Genomic DNA, 25,644 nt, shown 5'->3' with positions numbered 1-25,644 from the left:
AGACATTGAGGTGACTAATGGTGGTAGCTCAGTTGTGGAAATCCTGGAACAACAAATCTCTCTCTGCAAACCCTGCGGAACTTTCATGAGTGGCAAAGCCTGATAAATTTTATACATGTTCAATTCTGTGCACAGTATCAGAATTGCCTACAACCAATGAACTTGAAAGAATGAGAAGTAAGATTGAACTGTGAACCAAATAACTTTTCTTAAATTTACATACACATCATACACGTGCACTTAGACTTAGAAGGGGATTAAGGTTAGTTAAGTTAATAGAGATAAGTTAAAGTTTGATTCTGTTTTCATATTAAAAGATAAATAAAACAACTTATTTTTAAATAACTACTTGTCTTGGTGAATGTCTATTGCTGCTGGGTTTTGGGGTCCTTTGGGCTCATAACACCATAGTCTGGTGACGTACATGGACCTCCTTCCCACTCCATCCATTTTGGATCCCCACATGAAGAGGGAAACTGCTCTGGTAATAGCCAGGGCAGAGGTGTGTGGGATGGGCCACGCCTGCATCACACGCAGCAGTACCGAGAGCACCTTGCACCTGATGACCAGGTTCTTCCCCATTACTGAGAGGGAATGTCATTCCCACAGACCCAATTTCTGGTGGACCTTTGCAGTCGGCTCTGACCAATTCATGTTGCATGCCTTGGCCCCTCCAAGCCAGTTCCCCGACACCTTCAGGTAGTCAGATCTGACTGTGAAGAGGACAGCGGACTAATTTATCAAAGTGCATTGCCTCGCGTTTGTTCCAGTTTACCCTGGAAAATAGCATTGTATACTTCCTGGTTCAGCCATTTCAAGACTTGTGTACAACTCAGCCATTCTCCCAGAACTGGGGGTCTCTGTGCTAGTCCCTGTCTCCTGGAGTTGGGAGTCTCTGCAATGTTCCCCATCTCACAGAGCTGGGGGTCTCTACACTGCTCCCTGTCTCCTGATATTGGTGCTTTGTTCTCCACCAGTCCCACAATACAATGCTGATCCCTGGACAGAATGTTGGGGTACAGAGGGATCAGTGAAAATATGGGTAGTTTTGCGAGGGTGGGGTCCATACAGGAGCCTGATAACAGCAGGGAACCCGTGGAAGGGGATGAAGGGCGTTCGATGGTGCACCAGCAGGACACTGCTGAGGGTGCGGATTCCCTCGGGCTCTCGAGGGTAGAAGGTGCTGGTTATTCCAATGGTTTAGATGAGGCAGGGTCCAAATTAGAGCTGGCGCAGGTCTTCAAGGGTCGACATAACAGGTGCCTGGAACTGTCATGAGGATACTAAGGGCTGGTAGAGGTAGGTAAGGAGGCGGTAGTTGTGTTCCGACGAGGGATTGCTGAGTGAGAGGCCACGTGGATGGGACTTTGAGACAAGGGGCCTCTGATTGTCCAGGGATGGGGCCTGTAAATAGACCCGCAGACATCCAGCACACAGCATCTTTGACCCACTACCATCAGGAAGGAGATATGGAGTAACAAAATCAGGCTGACAGGCAGAGAAATAATTTCTTCCTACAGGCCGTGAGATTGACAATGCAATGCGAGTTGAATGGGTCCGTGGAATGAAAAGGTTGAGAGGGATATGGACTGTTTGCAAGCAGCTTGGCCATCAGAAAAGATGGGCTGAAAGGATTGTTTCGGAGTTGTCTATCTGGACCAGTCTTTTGAATTGAATATTTAAAAAATTCATGACAGGCAGGACTATCATTTTAGATGGAGATTTTAGATTGACACATGCAGCCCGGAAACAGGCCCTTTCAGCCTATGAGCCACAACCACTCAATTACACCAATGACCTACAACCCCTGGTACGTTTTAAATGGTGGAAGGACCAGGAGCAACTCGTGGAAATGCACGCAGACACAGGAATAACGTACAACTCCCCAGAGACAGTGTCAAATTTGAACCCGGCTCGCTGGCCCATTAACAGCGTTGTTCAAACCGCGGCACTAACCTCGCCACTCTCAATGATTCCCAGGGTTCTTCCTCCTACTTTCCATGAGCTGTGATTGCTTCCAATTCCAGTGCCCTTGTTTCCCTGAGGCTCTGACCCCTCCCCAGTGACTCTGTCTCCAATGCCTCTCATTGGCCGGATGATCATCACTCTCTTTCCTGGCTCTCACCCAAACTTTCTCACCCCAATTCCACCACCTACAACTCCCTTGTCATGTTCCACCCATTTACCCATAGGACCAAGTGTAACGAGGTGGGGGCAGGTCCAGGCTGTAGTCACATAGCTTGTCGAAGGACAAGTGAGAGCAGGTGTCCTGAGGCAAGAGGTGAAGAGCAGTGTGTACTGTGGCAGCCAGCTGTACAGGGGCACAGTCTCCAGGGTGTGGAGAGAGAGGACTGGCTCAGATGGGACAGATGTCCCAGTGCAAAGGGTTAGGGAACTCCCCAGCTCGGTGAAGGACTGGGATGCTGCCACCGGCAAGGAGATTGGACCTCTGCCCTCTCCACATCTCCACCGTCTTGGGAGCCTAGGAGCAGCACAGGTTCTAAGGCCTGTTGGTGGGGGAGGGGGAGGTTCAGGAACTGGGGTGAGGCAGTTCTGATGCTTGATCGATTTGAGATGGGCCAAGTGAGAGTATCGGTTCAGTGGGAGGACAGACATGATGGGGAATGGGCCTTTGGGACAGGCCCAGGGGAGGGCTGGGGCTTCAGAACGAGTCTTGTGGGGAGGCGGGGGCTTTGGGGACCAGCCAGTGAGGGACAATGGCTTTGGGAATGGACCTGGCGGGGGTCAGGGGCTTTGGGGAGGGACAAGTGGGGAATAGTGTTTGTGGGAGGACCTGTTGGACAAAAGAATTAGTGACAGACCGAGTTGGGAATGGTATTGTGGATGGACTCGGAGGGAGATTGGATTTTGTATGGACCCGGTGGTGATGCGATTGGGAATGGATCCAATGGGGGATGGTATTGGGGACTGATCCGGCGGTGGACGGTATTGGGGTTGGACGCAGTGGGGGAAGAGATTAGGGATGGATGCAGTGGGGGAATGGATTGGGGACGGACTTGTCGGGTGACGGGATTTTGGATGGACCCAGCGGGGACAAGATTGGCGATGGACCCGGCAAGGAACGGTATTTGGGAAAGATCCGGCGGGGGAGAATATTGGGGTTGGACCCAGTGCAGACGTGATTGGGGATGGTCCCGGCAAGGGATAATATTTAGGATCAACCTGGTGGAGGAGAGTTTTGGAGATGGACCCGGTGGGGGATGGACCTGGCAGGGGACTACATTGACTCCGTCTTCAATGCCTGACGCAATCTTTACCGGATGATCACAGCCGGCTGATCACCTCTCTCTTTCCCAGGTTTCACCCAAACTTTCTTATCCCAATTCCATGACCTACAACCCCCTTGTCATGTCCCACCCACTCACCCACAGGGCCAAGGGTAATGAGGAGGGGGAAGCTCCTGGCTGTGGTCACATAGCTCATTGAAGGACAAGTGGGAGCAGGATTCCTGGGGCAAGAGGTGAAGGGCAGTGTGTACTGTAGCAGCCAACTGAACTGGGCCACATTCTCCAGGGTGGGGGGAGAGAGAGGACTGGCTCAGATGGGTCAATTGACCCAGTGCCAAGGGTCAGGGGATTCCCCAACTTGGTGAAGGTATGGAATGCTGCCACCAGGAAGGAGATGGACCACTACCCTCCCCACATCTCCACTGTCTGGGTGTCCCAGGAGCAGCTCAGATTCCAAGGCCTGTCGGTGGGGAAGGGGGAGGTTCAAGAACTGGGGTGGGGTAGTTGTGATGGGAGATCGATTGGAGAGGGTCCCAGTGAGGGAACCAGTCTGTGGGGAGAACAGACCTGATGGGGGATGGGTCTTTGGTTGCAGGCCAATTGGGGTGGGGGTGCGGGGACGGGCTGGGCATGTTGGGGGGCCAGCGGCTTGTTTAAGGTCCTGGTGGTAGACAGGAGCTCTGGGGACAGTCCAAGCAATGGGCGGAGCATTGGGGATGGGCCCAGTGGGGGACAGAGGCTTTGGGGACGGGACCGGTGGGGGATAGGGACTTTATTGTCAGGCCCGGTGGTGAACAGGGTTTTGGGGATGATCTCAGCTGGAGAGTGGTTTGGGGATGATCTCAGCAGGGGGAGGGGTTTGGGGACGGGCCTGGTGGGAGATGGGGGATTTGGGGATGGGCCTGGTGTGTGACAGGGGACAGTATTGGGGATGGACCCAGAGGACGGAAACCACCCCTGGAGCTCCGGTTCACCATCGGGTCACTCACCTTGGCCCACGAACCTGTTTTGATCTGCGGGAACCTGAATTCGATGCAGTTGAGGTTCATCTCCCGGATCTGCTCCCTGGCTGAGAAACCACCTTCACCTCTGGCTCGGGGTGGGGGCAGCAGGAGGGTGACAAGGGGAGAGGATACAGTGTATGCCTACCAGGTCAGGGACATAGGACGAGCCCAAGAACTGGGGTGGTGGTGAAGGCTGAAACCTTCGGGGCATTTAAAAGTCTCTGAGTCACATGAATGAAAGAAGAATGGAGGGTGATGAGGGAGGAAGGGGTTAGTTATTTTTATTTTGGTTGGAATACATCGGTCGGCACAACATCGAGGGCTGAAGTGCTTGTACTGTGCTCTCGTGTTCTATGTTAAACCTGTCAGTCTTTCAGCAAGCGGAGATGTTGGGGAGGGAACGCTGTCGACTGGCACATTCCAGGCTGCAGGAGTACATGCTGAGGGATGGATGGAGGCTTGGCACAGCCAAAACGAAGGCACTATGGGGATGGATCATAACCCTCTCATTACCGGGCATTGAGAGGCTGAGACCAAGGGGAACTCCTCCAACAGCAGAGGGGGGCAGTAACCACACGGTATCAAAGTGGTGGCAATGAAGATAAAGAGAGACGTATGCAGCAATGTGCAGTGAAGGGAATATCTGGATACAACAGGAGGAGGATAAAAGACTTGGAACGGTCTTCCTCTTTGGAAATAATTTGTGAATAAAATCAATTTTGCTGAGTGGTGGGGTGGGGTGGTGGTAGTGGGATGAGAAAAGCCCTACTCAGTCAACTTTACTTCATGAGATACTTTCTCTGATCCAGGAAATCTCTTCTGCACCCACTCCAAAGTACAAGGTCAAATTTATTACCCTTGGATAGCACAAGAACGACCTGATGAAACAGTGTTCTTGGGGTAAACACACTCAAACACACAACCAAGCCCTCACACCACCAGACAAATGATACATGTGCAGCACGTCCAGAAAAATTGCTCGATATTGTTGAATAAATAGCAGAGTCGAGGAGTATTTGTATGAGTAGCTCATCAATCGTTCCACGTTCTCCCTGCCTGGAGGAAGAGGCTGTTCCTGGCTTTGAAAGTCCTGGATCTCTTTCCCGACGGGAATAGCTGGATGATGCTGTTGGCCGGGTGAAGGGGTCCTCGATGATTCAGTCAATGATCGTAGTGGATCACATTGATATTTGGGGTGGTGGGGGGCAGGAGGGTGTCCCCAGTGTTGCTCTAGGCCACTTTAGGTCTCGTGGAATGACCTCTGATCATTTAAAAATATATATTTATAAATCCACAAAGAATTCACACAATTAATAATAATACAAATCAAATATAAATACATGTGTCATAATTAAAAGAAAGAATAAAGAAATTCCCCCCCATAAACCACCCCGTGCTAAAAGAAAAAAGAAGAAAAATGAGGACAAGGGACCCCCCAAACAGGAGCGCCGATTACTTTAATGTTCCTTTTCATAAACTGAGGCCTTAAGGAGAAAGGGAATGTCAGAGTTTCATTTAAATATTCACACCCACCCTTTGTAAATATGGGCTCCATATTCTTCCACAATATATGGTTGTTGCGGCCCACTAACCGGGATGCAAACCAGTACACAAGATGGCTGACGAACGCAGTGACTGAGCAGATCCCACGAGAACCAACAACCTTCATCCCAGGTGACATCCTGCACGGCGGGAAGCAATGAGCAATGGCAGGAACACCCACCAATCCAAGGCTGGCTCTGCCGTCTCAAAAGACCTGTCCTCAGCAGTGGGAGAGTATATAAGCAGAACTGCCAGTTCAACAAACCAGAATTCGATTTTGACTGCTTGGGTGTGCATCGTTCATTCCACACTTTACAGTAAGTCTGCTGCATCTTGGTGCGAAGGAAGAGACTTTCACCATCGACCACCTCAAGCCAGCACATCTGGACATTAGCAAATTGGTCTCCACTCAGCCCCCACGACGCAAATATAGGCGACCGAAAGCAGCGAACAGCGCTCCAATCACTGGTTCTGGGGAGGTGGGGGATCATGCTAACTGGGATCCCCCTGTACACAAGATGACTGACGAACCTGATGACCACGCAGAGTCAACAGGGACCAACAACTTTCGACCCAGGGGACAACCCGCACAACAGTAATCAACAAGGACAGGAACACTGACTAATTGGAGGCCGGTTCTGATATGACATAACTCCAGTCGACAGCAGCAGGGAGAGAATAGAAGTATAGCTGCCAGTGTAATAAAGGAGTCTTTAACTTTGATTTCTTGAGTGTGTGTCCTTCTTTCCACCCTTCACAGTAGCGCGCACACTCCAATTTCACATCGAATGGTCTTGCTCATCTTACATCGGGAGTCATGTGTCCAGTTTCCTTATCTGAAGAATGAGAAGTGCACAAATATTATCAGATTTGTTTCTGGGATGTTTTAACTTGGTGATAGAAGGAAAGTTTGAACATGGATCTCTTTCTCATTGGAAAAAAAAGAAGATGGCATTACAATATTATGAGAGGACACAGCAGCACGGATCGAGAGAGGATAATGCAAAGGAGCTGAACACCAAGTGTCACAATTTCCCAATAACTGATCAGCTGCTTGGACTTGAAGAAATGTCTTCAATGAAAATGAAATATCCTTGGAATTCTCTACCCTGTTGAAGGTTCATTTGAAATTGGGACCCATGGACATGTGATGAGTTTATTGTCATACACATTCGTAGAGGGATAAGATGCATCGAACTGAGATGCAGATACTTTGAAAAAAGTAACAGACATTAAATTGGAAGCGGTAATAAATATGAAGGAAAGATTGAGAATAAATAGTCTCCCTTGTATTTCTTGAGATCAGAGGAATCCTGGAACCAGGACAAAGTGATCTTATGAAATCTCAGGATTTGATTGTTGTTGGGGTAGTTGTAAATGGATGGGCTGAAGGGGCTCCTCCTTCTTCAGCTACCTGTCTTCTGTCTTGCGAAGCTGATTGGGTGCACCTGTGTGTTCGCTCGCTCACTGATTGGTTGCTTCAGTTGCGCCAGCCAATGGGATGATTCGGAGGGGCTGCTATTTGATTGGACGCTGAAGTCGGGTGGGATTGATGGGCAGGTTCACGGGCTGATTGGCTCGTGCAGTGGGGAGGCGGGACGTTGGCGGCGTCGTCGTCTGCTCGGGATCCATCGCGTCGCCGCGGGCGCGAAAGAGAAGAAGTTGGCGACGGCGCCGGGATCATCCTCAGCCGCGCGGTCCAGGGAAAACGGGCAACCAGCAGCCGGCTGGGCCCCACCCAGGACTGGCCGGCACCGGCGAGGTGTTTGAGTGGAGCCGAGGCGTCGGTGCGAGGCCTGATGGCGCCGACAGGGCGAGGCCGGAGGCCGCGAGGTAACTTGCAGAGGGAGGGGGCGGGGGCAGGAGCGTGGCAAGTCTGGTTGGCGCATGCGTGGTGAGTTCGCGCATGTGCGGCTGATTTGGATGTGCCGACAGGGCAACGAAGCGAAACGTTTGCGCAAGCGCATGCGCACAGAAATTAAGATGGCTGCCCCCAGCCGATGGACCCCGAAGCGTTGAGTCAATCCGCACATTTTGGGTCTTTCGTGTCCTGTGTCTCTGTTCTCGTTTGTCAAATCATTTGATTTTAAAAATAGGCTCTAATACTTCAGGGCTCCTCGCACGGGGTTAAAACCCGACTTGCGACCATTGTGGGACATATTTGATCGTTTGGACTCCACTACGGTCGCAGGTCGGGGAGGACCTGTCGGGATCATTGGGTCGCTTCAGAAGGGATGGAAAACCAATCCATTTTTCTTTGCTTCCCAATGCTAATAGAATGTGTCTGATTCCATTACTTTTTCCTGTTGTAGCATCACATTCTTCATAAAGTTAGATGTTATTTTTTAAAGTTGTATCACTTGAACAATAATGCTCCAATCCTTCTGATCCTGACGTACCATGTGTTTAAAATGTCATGTTTCTCAGTTACGTCCGAATGCCTTGGTAAATATAGGGATTTTGGTGTTAACAATACAGTGTAAAGATTTCACCAATCCTTTTGAATTTATGATCTCTGAGATTTCTGGTCATGTTTTCTATTTAGGTTGGTGTATCTTGCAGACCTATTTGGTTGCAGCAAGTACGAAGTTATCGATTTGTAGCGTCCGCTGCCGCAGTGCTACCAAGTAAAGAGACGTCCACACAAGGTGAGTGTAAAACAAAGACTGGCTTTACTATTTTAAATTCCCCACGTCTGCTCGCTGGCCCGGCCACTTCTGGTGACGTACCCCTGACTTCCAGCAGTGACATTGTTGCATCACTCTCTGGCCGGCTGGCAGCTACGCAGAAGTGTAGGGCTCCTAAGCCCATACACGGTGCTAGGCATGGGGTCCTTCTCGGTAGTGAAGGGGAGTCCGTGCCATTTTGGACTGTCCAAGTGCTGCAGTGATTTGGCTTTTTTTCCTCGCCCGGTCACTTGGTACGCTACAATCTCAATGTTTTAAAGGGGGAAATTCTTTCAATGTTTCATTCACCTTTATTACAGAATTCTTCCTAGATTATCTGTGTAACATTGAATGTTATGGGTTTTCATGAACAGGGATCATGATTTTACTCATAATTTGGTGAGCAAGTGGATGGGACATTTTTTACTAATGCCCCATTGGAATCAAAATAAAAATGAAGTGATATAATTAGGAAGGTTTGTTTATTCTTTTTTTAAGCGGGATGTCAGGATGATTTTCATCTTGCTTGCTTAATTAAAATGTGATTTGTCAGTTCTTAATGGCAATTACCATATTGGCATTGCAAGGAGAGATGGAAAATGGATCAGGTCCTTGGTGGTCCCAGTAAGACAATGCAGAAAGATGTCACAGGGCTGAATGTGGTTTAGGGAGGGAGAGCATATTAATTTTTAGGAAACGTATGTGGCCAGCCACCTATCAATATTTTCCTCAAATAGAAACTCCTGCTGGTAGAAGCGATTTCCTACTTTAAACAGGCCCAATGTCATTATCCAAGAAAATATTGTTACGAGCCCAAAGGATCCCAAAACCTAGAAGCAATAGTCATTCACCAAGACAAGTGGTTTTTAAAACAGAAGTTATTTTTAATCAAATTTAATCATGAAAATAGAATGAAACTTTAACTCTATATTTAACTCACCCAAGTTAACCCCCTTCTAATTCTAAGTGCACATGTTTGTAATGTTTATAAATTTAAGAATAGTTCTTTGGTTCACAGTTCAATCTCACTTCTCCTTCTTCCAAGTTCTCTGGTGCAGTGAATTCTTCTGCTGTGCACAGAATTGAACGTGTCTAAATTTCACAAGGTTTTGGTGCTCGAAAGGTAAATGTTTACCACTCAGGATTGTTCTTGTAGGGTTTTTAGAGAGAGATTTGTTGTTCCAGGATTTCCACAACTGAAGAACCACCATTAGTCACCTGAATGCCTCACTGATGAAACTTGCCCTATTAGGGTTTTCTAGATGGTAACTTCTTTCTCAAAGCTACTACAGAATTCCATTCCTCTTATTCCAAACAACAGGAGTTCTTTCTTCTGCTCAAGCTATTGTTATATAAACAAAACCTAGGAATAACTTTCCTGTAAGCACCCTGCATAAAGGTACTTGTAGTCATCCTGGTTCCATTTACAAACAATGGTCATTCATTTTATGACATCAGTTTGATTAACACCTACTTGTGAATGTGAATAACATTCTCCAGAGATCTTCAATATTTCTTCAGTCTTTTAAATAAGATGTTTTAAAATGTATGTGTGTATATGTATGCAACCTACTCGAAATCTTACCAAAATCCCAAATATTACCAAATTCTCCAAATATATTTATCTATTACAATATCACGAAAGGAGCATTTAAGAGACTCTGAGACAGGCATACATGGGTGAAAGAAAAACAGGGTTGTAGTGGATGCACAGCGCGGTATTGCAAACCACCACCATCAGTTCACAGACTTACCTGACACATCTCGGGCTAACAGTGCTGGGCACCAAAGTACAGTGAGTGGATAAGATGAGGCCCCTGCTGAAAGGCACAGGGCGCTATTGGCTCGTAGCTTTAACCAGCTGGTCCTGTGGACCAGAAAGTTTTCACTAATATTCTCATTGACAGGCAGGGAATAAAAGGTCTGTGTATGTCTGCAATAAACCAGTCTTGAGTTGACTACCTTTGTATGTGTTTGGCTTTATTGAGTAGCATCTTTTCTTTCTTTGGCTTGGCTTCGCGGACGAAGATTTATGGAGGGGGTAAAAAGTCCACGTCAGCTGCAGGCTCGTTTGTGGCTGACCAGTCCGATGCGGGACAGGCAGACACGATTGCAGCGGTTGCAAGGGAAAATTGGTTGGTTGGGGTTGGGTGTTGGGTTTTTCCTCCTTTGCCTTTTGTCAGTGAGGTGGGCTCTGCGGTCTTCTTCAAAGGAGGCTGCTGCCCGCCAAACTGTGAGGCGCCAAGATGCACGGTTTGAGGCGTTATCAGCCCACTGGCGGTGGTCAATGTGGCAGGCACCAAGAGATTTCTTTAGGCAGTCCTTGTACCTTTTCTTTGGTGCACCTCTGTCACGGTGGCCAGTGGAGAGCTCGCCATATAATACGATCTTGGGAAGGCGATGGTCCTCCATTCTGGAGACGTGACCCATCCAGCGCAGCTGGATCTTCAGCAGCGTGGACTCGATGCTGTCGACCTCTGCCATCTCGAGTACCTCGACGTTAGGGGTGTGAGCGCTCCAATGGATGTTGAGGATGGAGCGGAGACAACGCTGGTGGAAGCGTTCTAGGAGCCGTAGGTGGTGCCGGTAGAGGACCCATGATTCGGAGCCGAACAGGAGTGTGGGTATGACAACGGCTCTGTATACGCTTATCTTTGTGAGGTTTTTCAGTTGGTTGTTTTTCCAGACTCTTTTGTGTAGTCTTCCAAAGGCGCTATTTGCCTTGGCGAGTCTGTTGTCTATCTCATTGTCGATCCTTGCATCTGATGAAATGGTGCAGCCGAGATAGGTAAACTGGTTGACCGTTTTGAGTTTTGTGTGCCCGATGGAGATGTGGGGGGGCTGGTAGTCATGGTATACCGCAGTAGCTGCTACAGGGTATTTTTTTTTGTTAGAAATATCAAGATCAACACAACATTGTGGGCCAACGGGCTTGTACCGTGCTGTAATATTCTGTTATTTCTGTTATTGCTTGACTTTGAATATCTCTTGTAAGTTCTGTGAGACTTCAATAATGTAGCAAACGTGCACAGCAACATTGCAGTCAGGAGTTTGTATCTCCTGGTTGACTTGAGCTTTTCTCTTTTTTACACAATGCTTTATAGTTCTGGTCAGTAAGAAAAGGAATATTGTGCATGTTGAATATGTCATTATGTCTGCAAGTAACACTGGAAAAGTGTCAGTAACACCAAGGTAAATAGCACCCTGTAGTGGCTGGTGCAGTTTCCTGATGGGCACAAGTTATCACTCATTGGCTGCAGTGATGTGAAAATGTGGGTAAATTATTTTGTATATGATTTATACATGGAAAAATTAGCTGTTGTTTGTTTCAATTTCAGGTAGGTGTAGTTGCAAAGTGGGTAAGGATAGAAAATAGTTGGGGATCAACAACTGGGGCTTGCATTTGATGGTGTGAAAGTAGAAATGGAAACTCAGAAGAAGGCTAATCTGATTAAGCAAGCCACTGGGTCTTATATTTCCACCAGAAGTGAATCTCGAATTGAATTTTGAGTAATTTACACTGGTTAACTTCAAAGTCTGTTGATTGTAAGACTAAATTAAGAGCCCTTTTGCCTCTGGCTGTACTGAATGATTGTTTTGTTTATTACATAAATCTTTCTGAGAGGGAGAATAGACTGAAGCTGCTTTCCTCCTCGTTGGTAATGAATCTTGCAGTAAGATCTTTCAAATAATTACAGACTCCTAATTCCTCCCCATCCTCGGGCATTTTCTCCTGCAATCTACATCAGTTAACACCATCCAGGGATTCTCATGCAGGGTAAAGTTTCAAATTCACCAACTCCAACCATGTCCATGTCCTCTGTGGCAGGAAACCCAATGCAGAGTAAATGACAGATTGGCTGAGCACCTCCACTTTGATCACAATGGCCATCTTGGCTCATGGTCACAAGCTGTTTTAAGTTCCATTCCATTCCCACACTGACCTTTGTCTTCTGCCTCCTCCATTGTCTCGGTGAGGTCAAATACAGAGGAACCATCTCTTATTTAATTTGTGAATCGATGGTATGAATATGGAATTTACCAAGTTCATGTAACCTGCCCACACCCCCCCCCCAAGTTTTTCTCTCTGTCCTGTTGATCCACACAGTTCCCCTCATATTTTCCCTTCCAAACCAAATAACTTAAAAATGGGGGCAGAGAAATGGCAGATGGAGTTTAATCTGGATAAGTGTCTTGCACTTTGAGAGGACTTGTAGTAGTGTTGCAAAGAGGGATCTTGTGGTGCAAGCGCGAGCTCCTTGAAAGTGGCAATTTGGATAGTTTTCTCTAGAGCTTTGGAGGCTGAGAGAAGACCTGGTTGAAATTTATCCAATTATTGTAGTCCTGGAGAAGGTCGATGTCTTCTTCCCCCCACCCTCCCGTAGGAAATGTAAAAATACTATGATGCCTAAATTGAACATGAGAGGGGAAAAGGAGAGAAGTGAGGCAGGGTTTTGCACAGTGCGCTGGGGGTCTGGCCCACACTGCCAGGGTAGTGGTGAAATCACCACGATTTAAGAGGCATTTGGTTGGGCACATGAACAAGAGGGAATGGGTGATGTGTATGGACCATGTGCTGACAGATGGGATTAATTTAAATGAGTATCATGGTCACCACAGACATTGTTCACCAAATGGCCTATTCCTGGGCTGCTCTTTTGGGTGATGATTCATCTCTTTTCAAGGATTGTTGCCGATGGGCAGTAAACTTTTCAGAGGTCTATCTCCAATGAATGTATTTAGAACATTTCCATGAGTTAATTCCCTGTAGAAACAGCAGTTTATCATTCAAGCTGTGTAGCCACAGCAATAATGCAAAATTTGAAGGCCATCGTTACTGAATCCATTTTAATCAGCCTTCACCTTGTACAATGTTCAGTTGAGACAAGAAAATCAAAATGCAACATTTAACCTCTAGGAAAGATGAGTAATCTTCTGTACCACAGAATTATTGATGAAAAAATATTTGGAAAATTTTGTGAATTCAACTTGCAAAGAGGGGATGAAGAGGAGCCACAACGAGATTTTTAAAAATTTAATTCAAAGCATTTATTTTAAGATGTTTACCACAATAAACATGTTCAGGTTCAGTAATGATCAATTCTAGAATGGCATGTGGCCGTAATAAAAGGAATGCAGGATAGATATATTGCAAGGAAATATAAATTAATGATTTGGATTGTGGTTTAAATGGTTTTGTGGCGAAATTTGTGGAGGTCACCAAGATAGGGGACAAAGTAGGAAGTGTAGAAACTGTAAAGTTGGAGAAGGATATAGACAGATTAGGAAACTGGACAAAATGATGGCAGATGAGATTTAACATTGAGAAATGTTCAGTTGTACATTTTAGCAGTGGAAATAAACAGGAAGCATACAATTTGGATGGGATGAAAATTCAGACCTTGGATGTGCAAAGAGACCTGGGTGTCCTTGTACAAGGAAACCTAAAAGTTAATGACAAGGTGAAATTGGTAGTGAAGAATTCAGTGGAGTACAGGAAATTAAAGAAGTTATCTCATGGAGGCATTTTGTATATTGAAAGGTTTAGATAGGGTGGATGCGGGTAAGATGGTTCCCTTGGTGGGTGAATCGAGGACAAGAAAATTAGAGGTTATCCATATAAAACAGAGATTAGGAAGAACTTCTTTAGCTAGAGGGTCGTGGATCTGTGGAACCGCTGCCGCATACAGCAGTGGAAGCCAGATCACTGGGCATATTTAAACAAGAAATAGACAACTATCTCATTAGTTAGGGCATTAAGGGATATGGGAAAAGTCCAGAAATTGGAAGGAGTGCAGAGTGGTTTCGTGTCGGTTTATGGAGCTGACTCGATGGGACTTGTGGCCTGGTTCTGTCCTTTGTCTTGAGATCTTGTTCTCATTTGAGAGAATTTATTGAAGGCAACTGAGAAAAATGGAATAATTCTTGGCAGTTGTTAGAGTAGGTTATTAGTTTGACATCTCTATGTAAAACTCCAAAACTATCTGTCACTTTGGAGTGGTGCCTGTCCCTCCAACCCATGAGAAACATAGACTTTCTAATATGTCATGTGTTCTTTCAGTGACAAATGATTCTCTTATTCAAACATGGCCAGAGGTCACTTGCATTTCATTTCAGCTTCACAATCGTTTTGGGTGGGTTTTCAGTTGTAAATGTGGCAAATTCCTTTTTGGGAGTGGATTTCTTGTCACATTTTTCAGTGATGTATTTGGAAAAAAATGCTGTTGTGTGGACTACAGCTCTTGAATGCAAGTGAGCTGCATTTGTTGTCCTTCCAATGCCATCTGCTGCCTGATAAGCCTTCAACCTGGCTCCTGCCCTTTCCAAGCCTTGCTGAAGTGTTTTCCTCGCCTCGTGACCCCATCATAATGGTGTGCAGACATGCAATAAGCCACCATTTTAAGGCAGGGTCCATAAGACGCAGGCTTGTAAAACCCCCGGATTATCTTAAAATCGCAAAATTGGAATGGCAAGAATTGGGCGTAGCCCACAGATCTGATAGCTGCTGGGCTTCAAGGTTGTAAATGGTTCTGAAAAAAACTAGGGATTGGCGGCCTTGCAGAGATAATTGTGCCCTGAACAATTCCACCGTGCCTGACTGATACAATATTTCAAATTTACAAGACTTCTCAGCCAACCTCCACGGCAAATATGCATTTGTCAAAATAGATCTAGTACATGCTTACTATTAGATTCCATTTGAGTCTTTGGATGTCACGAAGACAGCAGTGATGCTCCCGTTCAGCATGGTTGAGTTTCTGAGAATACCATTCGGTCCATGGAATGCAGCTCAGACATTCCAGTGGTTCATGGACCACGAACTCACTGTCCATGGGTTTGTTGGTGCTTATGTTGATCGAGGAGATTCTGGTTGTAAGTGTGGATGAAGAGGAGCACAAGAGCCACCTTATCTCATTGTTTCCGAGGCTTGAGGAATGTGGTATCGTGATCAATCCCAGGAAAGTGTTTCTGGTGCTTCTGATCTTGTATTTTTGGGACCTAGAGTTATGCAACATGGTATTTTGGCTGATGAATGGAAAATGCATGGAATTTGATAATTCCCTCCCCCTGTTAGGAACATTTGGCCAGTTGTGATGGTTTTTAGGTACGAGGAATTTTATTGTTGTTCCCTGGTGAATACCGCAGCATCTCTATTACCTCTTGCTGAACGACTCAAAGGATATGATATCTGCTTCAAAAAGACATTAACTTTGGGAGATGATGCTGTGTTAGCTTTCCATGATGTGAACACTTTTCTTGCAAATGTCACTAAGCTTGTACATCAAATGCCTAAGGCCTTCCTTTCTTACAACAGATGCATCTGTCAGTGCTGTGGGAGCAGTGTTCGAACAGCTAGTCTGTGGGCAATTCGAACCTTTGGTGTTTTTATTCAGCCAAGCGGTCACCGGCTCAGGCAAAGTATAGTACATTTGGGCAAGAACTCTTAGCTATCTATCTCGCAGTGAAACATTTCTGTTTTAAAAAATATATATTTATAGTTTTGTATACAGTTCAATATAATAATAGAATCTTATCCAAATGATATGTTCAATGATCAAAATAGAATAATAAAATAAATGTTGTACTGTACATTAAAGTGAGAAGAGAAAAAAAGTATAAAAGAAAAAAATACAGACCTAGGTGCAAAGCTCCTGTGATTACTATTCCCTCCCAAAAGGAAAGGCAGGATATTAATAAAATAGTAGAATTAAACCAACATGATAAGGTTCAACCATTAAGATTAAAGAAAAGTGGTGGTGGGGTGGAGAAGTGAATACATTAGATATCCAAACCCATATCTAAATATGGTTTCCATATTTTGAAGTAGGTATCATACCCAGTTCTAATATTATAAGTCACCTTTGCTAAGGAAATACAATTTTGCATTTCCCCACAATCAATTTTAAGATGGGATTCAGATCTAAAACATGAATTTGAAAAATTAGGAATAAATTAATTGATGTTCCATTAAATATAATTGATGAATAAGTTATTATTAACTAATCTATCAAAAACATTAAGTACTGTCCCAACAAATGTCAGACCAGCAAAAAGGGTCAATTTCAGTTCCCAAATCCAATTCCCATCTTTCTTTTGATTTATTCAAGTCTGGATTTGGAGATTCCTCTTGAAGTAGAAGATACAATTTGGAAATGTTTCTTTGTAATTCCCTCATGAATCCCAATTTCCAATCCAATATTTCAGCTTTTTTATTGGAAGGTCATCCTTTGACCATTTGTACAGACCACCAGCCTCTTATGCATACTGTATCTCTACTTGCCAAGGGAGATTTGGCACTTGCACTTCATCCTTCAATTTTCATTGGACACACGTGACATCTGAGAGAAAGCGAATTGGTGCCCAATCCAGGTGCGACATTACATACAACTACTGACATCAATTTCAATGCCATGGCTCATGTACGGTGCACTGATCCCGATTTCATCCGGTGTAACCAGATCAACTCTGGTCTCCATCTTCAAGATGTGACCCTGGATGAATCGGCTGAAATGTTGGTCTGATTTTTTTTTCCCCCAACAGGAAGGACTAGGCTATTTGTGTGGGCAGCTATGAGGCAGGAGATTTTCCCTTCACAATCTATCTCTTCCTGGTGGAAGAGCATCAATCAAACTGGTTAAGGAACATCTTACCTGGGTTCATTTAAAACAGAATGTTGGATTATGGGCAAGGACTTGCTTGCTGGGTCAATGCCCTAAAGTCTCCAGGCACATGAAATTCAAGCTGGGGGATTTTGTTGTTTTGGATTCCCATTTCCAGCACGTGCACCTTGTGGCTTGAAAGGTCCACTTCTGCCATCTTGGCAATGTACTTTTCAGCTCATGTGTGAGGACAGGACTACCAGGTGGAAGGATGAAATTCCGATCATCGGCATCTCTGCAGAGACAATTGATGGGACTTTTGTGGATCATTGGATTCCATCATTTGGTGTTCTGGCCACTATTACAACAGATCGAGGGTCTCAGTTCGAGTCAACATTGGTCCGAGCTCTCACTGATCCTCTGGGCACTACCTGAATTATGGCTAAGCATTTCAGGGCCAACAGCTTCTTTGAGCATTTTCCTTGACGATCGAAAGCACCATTGACAGCAGGTGGCAAATCATCGACATGGAGCGAACGTTTGCCCATGGTTCTCCTTTGTGTGACTACAGCTCTCAGGGCAGATCATGGATGTTTAGTGGTAGAGCTAGTCTATGACTGTATGCTGACCTTGCCAGGTGAGTTTGTGAATCTGAGTCCAGACACAGTGCTCATGAACAGGTCAGTTATCTTGATTTTCTTCGAAAAATGAAATTACTCTGATATTCCCCTATGTGGCAGCATCATCTGCAGTGGATGTGCCAAATGATTTACAACACTGTACTCGTGTGTTTCTTTGACATGATGTTGTTCGTAAACCACTTTAGCCCATTTACGATGGTCCTTTCCAGGTCTTATAGCACCATCCATAGTGTTTTGTGATTGACAGGAATGGAAAAGGTAACACTTTTTCCATCAACAGGTTGAAGCCAGTGTATTTTGAATGTCCACGTTCTGCATCAGGGCCAGGGCTAGAGGACCCGTGCGCCGGGGGACCCGTGCGCCGGGGGACCCGTGCGCCGGGGGACCCGTGCGCCGGGGGACCCGTGCGCCGGGGGACCCGTGCGCCGGGGGACCCGTGCGCCGGGGGACCCGTGCGCCGGGGGACCCGTGCGCCGGGGGACCCGTGCGCCGGGGGACCCGTGCGCCGGGGGACCCGTGCGCCGGGGGACCCGTGCGCCGGGGGACCCGTGCGCCGGGGGACCCGTGCGCCGGGGGACCCGTGCGCCGGGGGACCCGTGCGCCGGGGGACCCGTGTCGTGTCCATCTCGTAACATCATTCTTAACTACATTAATATCTTGCTTCATAAAAGTTATTTCTTCACACACAGTGTTCATTTTAGTTTTCATTTCCGAAAATCTGATGAGTCATCTGCATTGACATATTTGACATATCTTCCATGAGTTGAGCAATCCCTTCCAGAATTGGAAACACAGAATCCAGTCCAGGATCCATCACCTCCATTTGAGGCCGACCTTCTTTTGCCGCAGTCCCCAGTTCTTCAAATTCTAATGAAGTTGAGCATCTTCTTCCTCCATAGCAATAGATCCTCTTCCGGTGCTGCTGCAGGTCTGGACACCATTTTGATCCTACACTATTCTAAAGTCACTTCTGGGATCCATTTCTTCAAAACCTTCACCGGATCCAAACCTTGCATATCTTCCAGAAGACCTACTATCTTAACATTATTTCTACGACTTTGGTTTTCTAATGAGTCAAACTTCTTCAATAATTCCTTCTTCTGAATCCCCCAATCTACAAAAGGTTCTTCCACTTTTGCCATTTTTTCTCTATTACGCTCCACTTGACTCTTGCATTCAAGAAAGCCTCCTCAATCTTTTTAAAATGATCTTGCGCAGGTCCACTGATCGTGTCCATCTCGTAATATCACTTTTAACTACATTAATATCTTGCTTCATAAAAGTTATTTCTTCACACACAATGTTCATTTTAGTTTTCATTTCTGAAAATCCTTGAGTCATCTGATGAGTCATCTGCATTGATATATTTGCCATATCTTCCATGAGCTGAGCAATCCCTTCCAGAATTGGAAACACAGAATCCAGTCCAGGATCCATCACCTCCCTTTGAGGCCGACCTTCTTTTGCCGCAGTCCCCAGTTCTTCAAATTCTAATGAAGTTGAGCATCCTCTTCCTCCATAGCAATAGATCCTCTTCCGGTGCTGCTGCGGGTCTGGACACCCGACAACATTGTGCCGACCTCGTCAGTTCACCGTCGCTCAGACTCCTCCACAGCCCACACCTTCTCCAAAGGTTTGTGGACCCTCGACACACTGTGCATGCCCGGTAGGGCCACCAACTGCGCAGGTGCCTCTTCTGATGCTACACTGTACCTCCCCTGACCACCAGGCAATGCTGCAGGCTCACGGGCCTGTCCTCGCTCAGCTGGCCCGCCCTCTCGCCTATGTTCATGAATGCACGAGTCAAAACCGCTGAACTCATCGCTGAGCTGGTGCCATCTTGCGATAGCGCAAGTGGTGCTGACGAAATACTTCGCCGGGCAGGAGTCCTCTGAGGCTTGGAGACGCCAGTCGACAACTCCGTTGCTTCAAGTTGAACTCGGCCATAATTCTTCAACACTTTTGAAAGGTAATTTCTTCTGGAACTGAGTTTTCGATTTTTTCACATTTGTAGCTATTTTGATCCTCCACAATTCCAAAGTCTATAAACAGTATTTTTAATCACTTTTACAACTTTTAAAATCAAGCATTTAATAGTCTAACTGGGGAAGGGTGGAACCACACGTCTACCCTCTGCGCCATCTTGTCACAGTATCTGACACAGTTTATAGTAAATCACTGTTAAACCTTCATATTACTGTGAATGCTGTCTCTCAGCTTCTGCCTCACTCTACCGTTCATCAACGTTAAACCTTCTCCCCCTGTTAACTTGGTGTTAAAGTATCAGCCTAAGTTTACCACACATCACCATTAAACCTTCTCCCCATTGTGAGACCAGTTTTACTGTATCTGCCACAGTTTATCGTACATCACTATTATATCTTCTCACTACTGTGAACTCGGTGCTACAAAGCCTGCCAGTCTACCGTATATCACCAGTAAACCTTCTCCTCAATGTGAGCCTGGTGTTACTTTATCTGCCACAGTTTAGTGTACATCATCATGAAAAATTCTCCCCAATATGAAGCTGGTGTCACTGTATTCACCAAAGGTTATCGTACAGCTGTGTTAAACATTTTCCCCACTATGAACCCGAAAAACAGTAACTGTCTCAGTTTCCCATACAACACCAATAAAGCATTTTTTCCCACTCTGAGCCCAGTATCAACGTATCTACGTAGTCTCCTGAACATCACCATTAACCTCCTCCCCACTGTGAACCAGGATTCACAGTATCTGCCTTATTCTACCATACATCTCTGTTAAACCTTCTCAGTACTGTGAACACAGTGTCACAGTATTTGCCAAAGTCGACTGTACATCACCGTTAAACATTCACCCCACGTTGACCCATTTTTCACTGTTTTTGCCACCATTTATCATACATCACAGTTCAGCCTTCTCCCCGCTGTAAACTTGGAGTCACAGTATATTCCACAGTTTATTGTACATCACTGATATACCTTCTCCTCGTTGTGAATGCGGTGTCACCATATCTGCGTCAGTCTTCCGTACATCACCATAAACTTCTCCCCAATGTGAACCTGGTATCACTTTATCTGCCACAGTTAATATTACATCACCGTAAAACCTACTTCCAACTGTGTACCTGGTATCATAGTATCTGCCACAGCTTATCATGCATTACTGTTAAACCTTCTCACTACTGAAAACTTGGTGTTACAGTATCTGCCGAAGACTACTGTATATCACCGTTAAATATTCTCCCAACTGTGAACCTGGTGTCACAGTTTATTGTACATTACTGTTAAACCCGCTGGATAAGCTCCAGATAGCGAAAGAGGAGTTCTCGCATCTGCAGGAACTGGCGATCATTCGTCGCTCCGACAGTCCTTGGGCCTCGCCGCTCCACCTGGTCCCAAAAGCCTCCGATGGCTGGCGACCGTGCGGAGATTATCGACGGCTTAATGACATGGCAGTACCTGACCGTTGCCTCATCCCTCACATTCAGGACTTTATGGCCAATCTGCATGGTGTGAGAGTATTCTCCAAGATCGATCTGGTGTGCGTGTATCATCAAATCCCATTGCACCCCGACGACATCCCCAAAATGGCCATCATCACCCCCTTCGTCTTGTTCGAATTTTTATGCATGCCCTTCAGGCTCAAGAACCCGCCCAGACCTTCCAGCACCTCATGGATACGGTGCGCAGGGATTTGAATTTCGTGTTCATTTATCTGGATGACATTCTTGTTGCCAGCAGAGACTGGGCACAACACAAGTCTCACCTGCACACCCTCTTCTCCCGACTGGCCGAATTCAGCCTAATGATCAGCCCGGCCAAATACCAGTTTTGTGCAGAAGAAAATTTGGATGGGATGAAACTAATCCAGAATCCATTGCACAAGATTGGAAAAATTAGATTGAGCGTCTTCGTATACTTGGAAGTTTTGACGTCAACAGACTTTGGAGTGGCCACATTTTTCTGATGTAAGTGAAGGTGGTTTTGATCCTGTCAGTTACTGAGTCCTGTGAAGTAACCAAGTGCGAGTAGATGGTGGATTTGTATTGGGAAAAGCCAGAGTGGCTCGATGAAAGTCAGTCACCAGACCTTGAATGGAATTGACTGCTGCTATTATGGCGAGCAAAATGGAAGCTATGTTAAGAAGAGAATTACAGATGGAGTCCGCAGATCCTGTGTTTTGGACTGATAGAACATCAGTGCTTAAATATATTAATTATGAAATCATGAGGTTTCAACTCTTTGTGACTAACAGAGAGAATGAAAACCTGGACAACAACAAATGGCAGATTTACCACCGGACAGAGTTTCACCTGATGAATTCCCATTTACATCCGTGGAAGTTGATTATTTTGGTCCTTTGCAAGTAAAGTGAGGACGAAGTGTTGAAAAACGATATGGAGTTATTTTCACTTGTTTGACTATGAGAGCAATTCATATTGAAGTAGCGTCATTGCTTGATACAAACTCTTTTATTAATGTTCTTTAGCGTTTTATTCCTAGACCTGGTCAAGTAAAAGAATTATGTTCTGATAATGGATCTAACTTTAAAGGAGCTGAACGAGAATTATGAAAAGTTATTCAAAATTGGAATAAACATCAAATTCATGATGCATGACTTCACAAAGAAGTTAATTGGATATTTAATCCACCCATAGTTATGGGTGTGGTACGGGTAAGGGTTAGTTGGTTGTGGAGAATGTTTACAAAGGTCTGTACTGGGCAGTACTGGGCAGCAATGCTTAATGTTGTAATGGATGCGGAAGCTCTGGGAAGGGGTAAGGGAGGGACTGGCCAGGAAGTCTGCAGATGCTGGGTCCGAGGGCAATGCACAAACATGCTGGGGAAACTCATGGATAGTTTTGTGAGGAGCAGGTCCTGCATCACGAGTCAAATTGAGTATTTTGAGAAGGTGTCAAAGGAAATAGATGAAGGTCAAGGTCTGTATGTGCTGCACGTGGATTTTAGTAAGGTGCTTGACAAGGTCGTCACGGTGGCCTCATTCAGAACATCGGGAGTCATGGGATCCATGGAGCCTTGGCTGTGTGGATTCAGAATTGGCTTGTCTGCAGTAAACAGAGGGTAGTAGAAGATGGAACAATGACTAGTGGCTCTCCAAATGGATCTGCTCTGGGACCCCTGCTCTTTGTGATTTTTATGAATGATGATGGGAGTGGAAGGGTGGGTACGTCAGGGGATGACACAGAGGTAGAGATGTTGTAGACAGTGTAGAAGGTTGTCATAGGTCATCCAGTTTGCAGAGAAGTGACAGATGGAGTTCAATCCTGTAAATCAGATGTACTTAAAGAAGCAACTGGTACAGGTTTATTTCCAGAGTCATTTTCAAGGGCACGAATAAAAGTTATTCCAAAGAAGGTTGGAGACCCATTAAAATTAGCTTCATATAGTCCAATATTTTTATTGAATGCGGATTACAAGATCCTGAGCGCAGAGCACTTGGTTCATGGCAGGATTATGAACAGTGTGCAGGACAGAGAAATATTTAGATCCTGCTCCATAAATCACTCAAGGTTGCTGTGCATATTGAGAAGGAGTTTAAGATGGTGTATTGTGTGCTGGCCTTCAGGAGTCAGGGAATTGAGTTCAAGAACTGAGAGGTAATGTTGCAGATGTATAAAATTCTAGTCAGACCACACTTGGAATATTGTGTGCATTCCTGGGGCGAGAATACCAGAAGACGTCTAAATAAGGTGAGATGAGGGAACTTTAGACAAGATGTGAGGGGGATATTTTATTCACACAGAATGTAGTGGGTGACTGGAATGCATTGCCAGGGGTAGTAGTGGAGGCTGGTCCACAAAAGGCATGAAAAAGATTTTTATATAGGGACAGGAATAAAAGAAAAACAGAAGGTACTGGTGAGAGGGAGGGAAGAGTAATATTGTTGTGGGGTAGGTTCAGATGGGTCATCTGACGGGAATCGACTGATCCATCCATGATTTGTCCAACATCTTGCTGCCATGTCGTGGTGAACCAGGGTGTTGACTGATGGAGACACAGTACTCTGAGGTCTGCAGATATAGATTGTGGTTTTCTCCATAACACACTTCCTCAGGTAAAGCAGAGGAAGGGAAAGGCCCTAGTGTGCAGGGGTAGGGAGAGGGGTGATGGGGGAAGAGTTGGGGCCCTCCAAAGTCATCATGATCAGGCCACGGAGACAGCATCTTTATCACTCGTATTTCTCTTCCCAGGAGAAGGAGCAATCTCAGAGACAAGACATGAGTCCAGAAGAACATTGCATCCCAGCTGAACAGAGGACGGACAACATCATGATGGCCTGAACCCCTCCCCTTCTCCCTCTGGCCCTGCCAACTCCATTCCCCACCTGTTCCATATTCCTTCACGCACGTCCCCCTCCCATTTCTCCCCTACCTCTCCTCCATTACAACCCCCTCCCGCTCACCTTCCCCTTCACCTACCTTCACACCTATGCCCTAAACTCAGCCCTTCTCCCTTCGCCTCCCCTTCCACTCTCCTTTCCCCTCCCCTTCGCCTCCTACCTTTCCCCTTCTTCCCTTCCCCTCCCCTTCCCTTCCAACCCCTAACAGGGGAAGGAGGGATAGGGGAAGGGGGTTGGAGAAAGGGGGTAGTGAGAGGGTTGGGGTAGGTAATGGGGTAGTGGTAGGGGGTGCGGGTATGGGTTAGGGGAAGGGTGTAGGTGTAGAGGATAGGGGTAGGGTTTAGTTTAAGGTTGGGGAAGGTGGGTAGAATTAAGATAAGGGTCATGGACGGGTAGAGGTACAGTTAGGTTTAGGGTTAGGAGATGAGGGCTCGGGTTAGGTCGAGGTTTAGGGTTAGGTTTAGAGTTCGGGGAAGTGGGCTTGTGTTAGGTTTAGGGGAAGGGGGTAGGAGTAGGAGGTAGGGGTGGGGTGTGAGTTGGGGTTTGGGGAAGGTGGGTAGAATTAGGGTTGGGTTTAGGGGACAGTGTAAGGATAGGGTTAGGGGACAGGGTGGAAATAAGAGTTAGGGTTGGGGACGTGGTGTAGTGTTTAAGGGTATCGGTAGTGTTAACGTTAAGGTTAGGGTTTGTTAGGGGTTAGGGTTAGGTTGGGGAGGGGAGTGGGGGAGTTGAGCGGGGCACGGGAAATGGGGAGGTGATGGGGAGGGGAATGGGCAGGGGAATGAGGAGGGGTACGGTGTAGAGGAAATGGAAGGTGAATGGAGGAAGGCATCCCTACCCCCTCCCCTCCCCACCCCTTCCCCTACATTATCCTTGCCTCCTCTCCTCCTTCCAGAGGAAGCCGGGACTCATTCCGGCCAGAACCTCCCAGTGGTTTCAGAGCCTCCCTTTCAGGGAGTGACTTCGACGCTTGCCGCTGGACATACATCTTGTCTCTTGATTCATTCTATACCGTTGATATTAAATTTAAAATTGTTTGGTCTTTTGAAGCTTGAACTCAAAAGGCTGGTCCAGATAGACAACACAGAAACAGGCCCTTCGGCCCCACTCTCCTGCTGGCTGTGCTGTTGTAATCAGTCCATATTCCTCTCCACCTTTTCATTCTTAGCTCCCATCCAGCTCATGTTGCCTTGTCAATCTCACGGCCTGTGGGAAGAAGCTATTTCCCTCCCTGGCTTCTCTCCTTTTATTCCTCCATATCTCCTTCCTGATGGCAGGGGGACATAAATGCTCTTTGCTGGATATCTGTGAGTCTATTTACAGAGCCCATCCCTGCAAAAAATTCAGGGGTCCCTTGCCTTGAGGTTCCACCCATGTTGCCTCTCCCCCAGCACTCTCTCGTCAGAACACAACTGCACCGTCCTTCCCCTCCTTTCCCAGGTCTCAGTATCCCCCTGACAATTCCGGTCAGCTGCCATGTCTACACCTGCCCCACCTGCTATCAAATGCCCTGCATCCTCCTTCCCCGTTGGTTTCCTCCTGTTATCAGGCATCAGGATGTACCCCACCCTGTTGAAACTACCCGTATTCTCACTGAT

General features: G+C 46.2%; 1 long non-coding RNA gene across 1 annotated transcript; it reads left to right on the top strand.

Moving 5' to 3' along the window:
• The first annotated feature begins 7,367 nt into the window (after nt 1–7,367).
• Nucleotides 7,368–24,510, top strand: LOC138746386 (uncharacterized). Its single transcript, XR_011346928.1, has 3 exons — nt 7,368–7,627; nt 8,340–8,442; nt 23,898–24,510. It is a non-coding gene; the product is annotated as an uncharacterized lncRNA (long non-coding RNA).
• The last annotated feature ends 1,134 nt before the right edge of the window (nt 24,511–25,644 follow it).

This window comes from Narcine bancroftii, chromosome 11 (genome assembly GCF_036971445.1).
Source record: "Narcine bancroftii isolate sNarBan1 chromosome 11, sNarBan1.hap1, whole genome shotgun sequence".
NCBI classification, from domain to species: Eukaryota; Metazoa; Chordata; class Chondrichthyes; order Torpediniformes; family Narcinidae; genus Narcine; species Narcine bancroftii.
This window is presented reverse-complemented; position numbering and strand designations above follow the sequence as displayed.